The sequence below is a fragment of the Penaeus monodon genome, unplaced genomic scaffold (assembly GCF_015228065.2).
Source record: "Penaeus monodon isolate SGIC_2016 unplaced genomic scaffold, NSTDA_Pmon_1 PmonScaffold_17287, whole genome shotgun sequence".
Lineage (NCBI taxonomy): Eukaryota > Metazoa > Arthropoda > Malacostraca > Decapoda > Penaeidae > Penaeus > Penaeus monodon.
Window position 1 is genome coordinate 1 of NW_023646692.1, and position 7,557 is coordinate 7,557.

General features: G+C 47.7%; 3 pseudogenes; 2 read left to right on the forward strand and 1 right to left on the reverse strand.

Annotated features, from left to right (window-relative positions):
* Window positions 1–62: 62 nt before the first annotated feature.
* Window positions 63–577, forward strand: LOC119569627 (annotated as a pseudogene).
* Window positions 578–2,112: 1,535 nt separating this feature from the next.
* Window positions 2,113–3,215, reverse strand: LOC119569625 (annotated as a pseudogene).
* Window positions 3,197–5,015, forward strand: LOC119569626 (annotated as a pseudogene).
* Window positions 5,016–7,557: the final 2,542 nt, after the last annotated feature.

Here is a 7,557-nt window from a genome sequence, read left to right on the forward strand (position 1 = left end):
GCCGGCGGGGGGGTTCGCCAAACCGGGGCCGCCGCGCAGTTGCCACCCGCCGCAACCCGCAGGCTTGGAGGCGCTGCTCACGCCGCCGACGCAGGAGCCGCCGCCGCAGGAGCCGCCTCCAACGCAGCCGCCGCCGCCTTCGCCGCATCGCAGACGGCGCAGGCAGCCGCAGCCAGCAAGCAGGCGCAGGCCGCAGCAGTGACGCAGGCGGCGCAGGGCGCGCAGGCCGCTGCCTTCGCCGAGGGCTCCCAGGCCTCCAAGGCCAACATCGCCTACCAGGCAGCCAAGCTGACGGCGTCCATGGCCCAGGGCCTCGCCGCCAACGTGGCCACCATCCTGTCGGAGGCCAAGGCCCTGGCCAGCCGGGCCACCACCAGCCACGCCGAGCAGCAGGCCTTCCTCAACGGCCAGAGGACCATGGCGTGGCAGGCGCAGCAGGCCGCCAACTCGCTCAACCAGCAGCAGTACACGGCGCTCAGCGCCCTGGAGGACGCCGCCGGCGCCCGCCGCGCAGGCCAGGGCGGCGGCCACCAAGGCCCTCTCCAAGGCCAAGGGCGCCTCCGGCTACGGCCACTGAGAGGCCTCCCCTGGGCTCCTCGCCAGGGGGGATCTCAGAACCCGACTTCTGACGCTGTGTAAAGTTTAATCCGTCTGACTAAATCGAGTTTCTAAAACACACGTTTTTTAAATCCACTTACTCATCGTAGTCTCTCGTTCGCTCGAATACGCTCCAAAAAGGAGAAGGAAAAATGAAAAAGGGAACAGGAAGCATAATAATTTCATTCCTTGCTCACATGTATAGACAGATAAATAGATATGCAGGTAGAGAAATAGGTAGATAGATAGATAGATAGATATCTAACTAGGTGCCTAGATAAATTAATAGATACCTACATTAATAAATAGATAGCTAGTAAATAAATAGACTGATAAATAGACAGATAGATTGATTGATTGATTGAAAGAGAGAGAGAGAGAGAGTAAGAGAGGAGAGAGAGAAGAGAGAGGAGAGAGAGAGAGAGAGAGAGAGAGAGAGAGAGAAAGAGAGAGAGAAAAAAAACTTAAAAATTATATAATAATCTGTCTAAATGCATTAATTCAACTCATGCAACTTAATATGCATAGCCAGTGGAAAAAGCTGTAATTCATATTCTGAGAAAGAAATCGCATATTAATGATGATTATGGTTATTTTTTATTTACAAATAATATTGAGGCTAGAACATATATTGTATAAAAGGATACGAGTTATATATTTTCTCTATTCGGTTACTCTGAAAAAAGACTGTCACGATAAATCAAGGTCATGAACAAGTGATTTTTACATTTCCTTTCAAAGTTTGGAATTGTTTGAAAATATAATAGATTATTAGATATCGCTTGTAGTATAGAGTTATAACTTATCAGGTCTATGAGATTAAGAAATCTATTTAGTCCAGTAAATGTGGACGTCTAATAGGTTTTGTCAAATAAGAAATCCAATGAATTTAAAAAGTCATAAGACGCCATTCAATGCATACAGTTTGCCTTTATGTTGTCTATATATTAGTCACAAATATCGTAATTTTTCATGATGTGTACAAATACTTTACGCGCAAATTTCGAGGTCGCAACATATCTTAAAAAAAAAAAAAAAAAAAAAAAAAAAAAAAAAAAAAAAATATAACTATATATATATATATATATATATATATATAAAATAAATAATAAATAAATTTAAAAATATATACCTTAAATTCTCTGAAAATTAATTGTAATTCTATGAAGTCGCCCCATAGCACTTTTCCTAGTAACCAATGAAGTCGATAGCGTTGAGATTCTAGTTGCTATTAGAGTTAGATAACAGAAAATTGCCCAGCTGTTGCTAACAGAATCTGTTCCTAATTCGCTTCAACACCTCTAACTCGAGACGACCAAGTGAACAAGCTCGTAGGCCTTTTGCTACAAGGCCCGAAGGCCCTGCCGAAGGGATGAGCGCTTGGTTTTGGGGCGTTGAATTAAAATCTTGAATTAATGGAATATTTATTATAGAGAGAAAATGGAAGAACAGGTCAGATGCGCGAGAAAGAATCTTCTCGCTTAGAAACCACCAATACGTTCATCACCCAGATGTCTAGTGGCCGTAGCCGGAGGCGCCCTTGGCTTGGAGAGGGCCTTGGTGGCCGCCGCCCTGGCCTGCGCGGCGGCGCCGGCGGCGTCCCTCCAGGTCGCTGAGCGCCGTGTACTGCTGCTTGGTTGAGCGAGTTGGCGGCCTGCTGCGCCTGCCACGCCATGGTCCTCTGGCCGTTGAGGAATGCCTGCTGCTCGGCGTGGCTGGTGGTGGCCTGGCTGGCCAGGGCCTTGGCCTCCGACAGGATGGGTGGCCACGTTGGCGGGCGAGGCCCTGGGCCATGGACGCTGTCAGCTTGGCTGCCTGGTAGGCGATGTTGGCCTTGGAGGCCAGGAGCCCTCGGCGAAGGCAGCGGCCTGCGCGCCCTGCGCCGCCTTGCGTCAACTGCTGCGGCCTGCGCCTGCTTGTGGCTGGGCGCGCTGCCTTGCGCCGTCTGCGATGCGGCGAAGGGCGGCGGCGCTGCGTTGGAGGCGGCTCCTGCGGCGGGCTGCGTGAGCTGCGCCTCCCAAGCCTGCGGCTTGCGGCGGTGGCCTGCGCGGCGGCCTGGTTGGCGATGTCGGCGCCAGAAGGGTCCGTGCCGCGCGCCGCCGCCTGCGCCCACCACGACGTAGCTGCCGCCGCCGCCGCCCGCGTGTCCGCCGAAGCCGCCGCCGTATCCGGCGTGGCCGCCTGCGGATCCGCCGACGAAGCCGCGCTTATCCTGCAAGAATGTCAGCCTTTCACTTGCATTGTCAGAGTGAACACCACAGCTAGAAGTATCATTCTAGAACTATTAACTCATTCATGCAAAGTTCTCTTTAGACGGAGCATTAAATACGCCATACTTTTCACCCGTTTATACACTAAACAATAATAAACACGCTACTCACCCTATTCATGGCATCTTCGCTGAGCACACCTGTAAGGGATTTAAATTTTCATTATTAATCGTCCTTGGCATTGAACACAATCTCATACTCGCACTCAGTAATGGAAATCGACAGCATTACATAAATCATTCAGAAATCCCAAAATCTTCAACACGATCCTCCTCCTCACCAGCGACCAGGGCAGCGCAGAGCAGAGTCTTGAACATCATCTTTAGACGATGAGTGGTTTCGTGGAAGGAAAGACACTTGTGAATCCGGGGCCCCCTTTCGCGCCTTTAAAATCCCCGCCTATTGTCCCCCTTTAAACCCCTTAAACAGCCCCCCGGCTCCCCCTACACCCTTTTTTAGGTGTAATTGCTATGTTCTGCTGAAATTTTTATTAAGTTTTTTAAATTAAGGGAAAAATTAACATACAAATGTAAATATTGTGATGCACAAAACATTTATAATAAAAATTATACTTATATATATATATATATATATATATATATAATTATTAATATTATTATATTATATTATTATATTTATATGTATATATAAATTTTTAATATATATATAATAATAATTAAATTAATAAAATTTTAAATTTTATTAATATAAATTATTATTCAAATATACACTAATATATATATATATATTATAAAATATTATATATATATTTATTTTATATTTATATAATACTTATTATATATATTATATATAATATATATATTATCTATTTTATTTATATTAATATTAATATATACGTTTTTTATATATATACATTTTTTACTCATACACATATATTCCATTTTATTTTTATCTTTTTCCCTTTAAATTTAATCCAAACTCTAATAAAGTTCTCCGCAACCTGCTTTACCCTAAAAAAAGCGTATAGGGGGGCCGGGGGGGCTGTAGGGTAAAGGGAGAAAATGGGCCGGGCGTATATAAGGCCGAAGGGGCCTCTTTGTTTCCAAAATTCTTCTCCCTTTCCCCGAAACCCCTTCTCGCCCAAAAATGATTTCAAAACTCCTCTGCGCTGCCGGTCGTGGTGAGGAGGAGGGTCGTGTTGAAGATTTTGGGATTTCTGAATGATTTATGTTGCTGTCGATTTCCATTTTGAGTGCGAGTAAGATTGGTTCAAAGCCGACGATTATAAAGAAAATTTAAATCCCTTACAGGGGTTGCTCAGCGAAGATTCCATGAAAGGGGGAGTGCGTTTTATTTTGTTTAGTGTATAAACGGGTGAAAAGTATGGCGATTTAAAGCTCCGTCTAAAGAGAACTTTTCATGAAAGATTAATAGTTCTAGAATGATACTTCTATGCTGTGGTGTTCACTCTGACAATGCAAGTGAAGGCTGACATTCTTGCAGGATAAGCGCGGCTTCGTCGGCGGATCCGCAGGCGGCCCACGCCGGATACGGCGGGGGCTTCGGCGGACACGCGGGCGGCGGCGGCGGCGCTACGTCGTGGTGGGCGCAGGCGGCGGCGGCGGCCCACGGACCTTCTGGCGCCGACATCGCCAACCAGGCCGCCGCGCAGCCACCGCCGCAGCCGCAGGCTTGGGAGGCGCAGCTCACGCGCCCGCCGCAGGAGCCGCCTCCAACGCAGCCGCCGCCGCCTTCGCCGCATCGCAGACGGCGCAGGCAGCCCGCAGCCACAAGCAGGCGCAGGCCGCAGCAGTGACGCAGGCGGCGCAGGCGCGCAGGCCGCTGCCTTCGCCGAGGGCTCCCTGGCCTCCAAGGCCAACATCGCCTACCAGGCAGCCAGCTGACAGCGTCCATGGCCCAGGGCCTCGCCGCCAACGTGGCCACCATCCTGTCGGAGGCCAAGCCCTGGCCAGCCAGGCCACCACCAGCCCACGCCGAGCAGCAGGCCTTCCTCAACGGCCAGAGGACCATGGCGTGGCAGGCGCAGCAGGCCGCCAACTCGCTCAACCAGCAGCAGTACACGGCGCTCAGCGACCTGGAGGACGCCGCCGGCGCCGCCGCGCAGGCCAGGGCGGCGGCCACCAAGCCCTCTCCAAGGCCAAGGGCGCCTCCGGCTACGGCCACTAGACATCTGGTGATGAACGTATTGGGGGTTTCTAAGCGAGAAGATTCTTTCTCGCGCATCTGACCTGTTCTTCCATTTTCTCTCTATAATAAATATTCCATTAATTCAAGATTTTAATTCAACGCCCCAAAACCCAAGCGCTCATCCCTTCGGCAGGGCCTTCGGGCCTTGTAGCAAAGGCCTACGAGCTTGTCACTTGGTCGTCTCGAGTTAGAGGTGTTAAAGCGAATTAGGAACGATTCTGTTAGCAACAGCTGGGCTATTTTCTGTTATCCTAACTCTAATAGAAACTAGAATCTAAACGCTATCGACTTCATTGGTTACTAGGAAAGTGCTATGGGCGACTTCATAGAATTACAATTAATTTTTCAGAGAATTTAAGGTATATATTTTTAAATTTATTTATTTATTTATTTATTTTATATATATATATATATATATATATATATTTTTTTTTTTTTTTTTTTTTTTTTTTTTTTTTTTTTTTTTTTAAGATATGTTGCGACCTCGAAATTTGCCGCGTAAAGTATTTGTACCAATCATGAAAAATTACGATATTTTGTGACTAATATATAGACAACATAAAGGCCATACTGTATGCATTGAATGGCGTCTTATGACTTTTTAATTCATTGGATTTCCTTATTTGACAAACCTATTAGACGTCCACATTTACTGGACTAAATAGATTTCTTAATCTCATAGACCTGATAAGTATAACTCTATACTACAAGCGATATCTAATAAACTATTATATTTTCAAACAATTCCAAACTTTTGAAAGGAAATGTAAATCACTTGTTCATGACCTTGATTTATCGTGACAGTCTTTTTTTTAGAGTAACCGAATAGAGAAAATATATAACTCGTATCCTTTTATACAATATATGTTCTAGCCTCAATATTATTTGTAAATAAAATAACCATAATCATCATTAATATGCGATTTCTTTCTCAAATATGAATTACAGCTTTTTCCACTGCTATGCATATTAAGTTGCATGAGTTGAATTAATGCATTTAGACAGATTATATATATAATTTATAAGTTTTTTTTTCTCTCTCTCTTTCTCTCTCTCTCCTCTCTCCTCTCCCCTCTCCTCCTCTCTCTCTCTCTCTCTCTCTCCGTCCTCTCTCTCTCTCTCTTTCAATCAATCAATCAATCTATCTGTCTATTTATCAGTCTATTTATTTATCTAGCTATCTATTTATTAATGTAGGTATCTATTAATTTATCTAGGGACCTAGTTAGATATCTATCTATCTATCTATCTACCTATTTCTCTACCTGCATATCTATTTATCTGTCTATACATGTGAGCAAAGGGAATGAAATTATTATGCTTCCTGTTCCCTTTTTCATTTTTCCTTCTCCTTTTTGGAGCGTATTCGAGCGAACGAGAGACTACGATGAGTAAGTGGATTTTAAAAAAACGTGTGTTTTAGAAACTCGATTTAGTCAGACGGATTAAACTTTACACAGCGTCAGAAGTCGGGTTCTGAGATCCCCCCCTGGCGAGGAGCCCAGGGGAGGCCTCTCAGTGGCCGTACCGGAGCGCCCTTGGCCCTTTGGGAGAGGCCCTTGGTGCCGCCGCCTGGCCTGCCCGGCGCCCGGCGGCGTCCTCCGGGTCGCTGACGCCGTGTCTCTGCTGGGTTGGCATTTGGGGGCGGCCTGCTGCGCCTGCCACGCCATGGTCCTCGGGCCGTTGGGGAAAGGCCTCTGCTGGCTTTGGCTGGGGGGTGGCCGGGGCGGGCCCAGGCCTTGGCCCCGACAGATGGTGGCCACGTTGGGGGCGAGGCCCTGGGCCATGGGCCGTCACTTGGCTGCCGGTAGCATTTTTGGCCTTGGGGGCCCGGGGGGCCCCGGGCGGGCAGCGGCCTGCGCGCCCTCCCGCCTGGTCACTGCTGCGGCCTGCGCCTGCTTGCTGGCTTCGGCGCCTGCGCCGTCTGCGATGCGGCGAAGGGGGCGGCGGCTGGGTTTTGGGGGCGGCTCCTGCGGCGGGGGCGTGACACGCCTCCCACCTGCGGCTGCGGGGGTGGGCCCGCGCGGGGGCCCGGTTTGGGGGATGTCGGCGCCAGAAGTCCGTGGCCGCCGCCGCCGCGCCGGGCCTGCGCCCCCACACTACTGCCGCCGCCGCCCCCTGCCCCCGAAGCCCCCCCCGTTCCGCTGGCCGCCTGCGGATCCCCCGACGAGGGCCCCGCTTTTCCTAATGGAAATAAATGAAGAATTGATGAATTATATAAAGCGAGATTTTGTATTATTTTTGGTACTGAACTATTTTCGTTTTCCTTTTCGTTGAGGAAAAAACTCGAAAACTTACCCTCGTCTCTCCCTTTTTTCCCCGGCAAGACAGTACCACAGGGGGCAAACAAACCTGAATAATCCCCAAAATAGTATGTTTATCAGTTGTTTTTTTAAATATTTCGCTCGGGGAAAAAACCTTTTTTTTTCCCTCTTTTTTTAAAAGAAGGTATTTCATAGATTTTAAAAATCTTTTCTCTTCATAACACGTTTGTTTTTTATTTACCTAAAAAGGGAAGCTA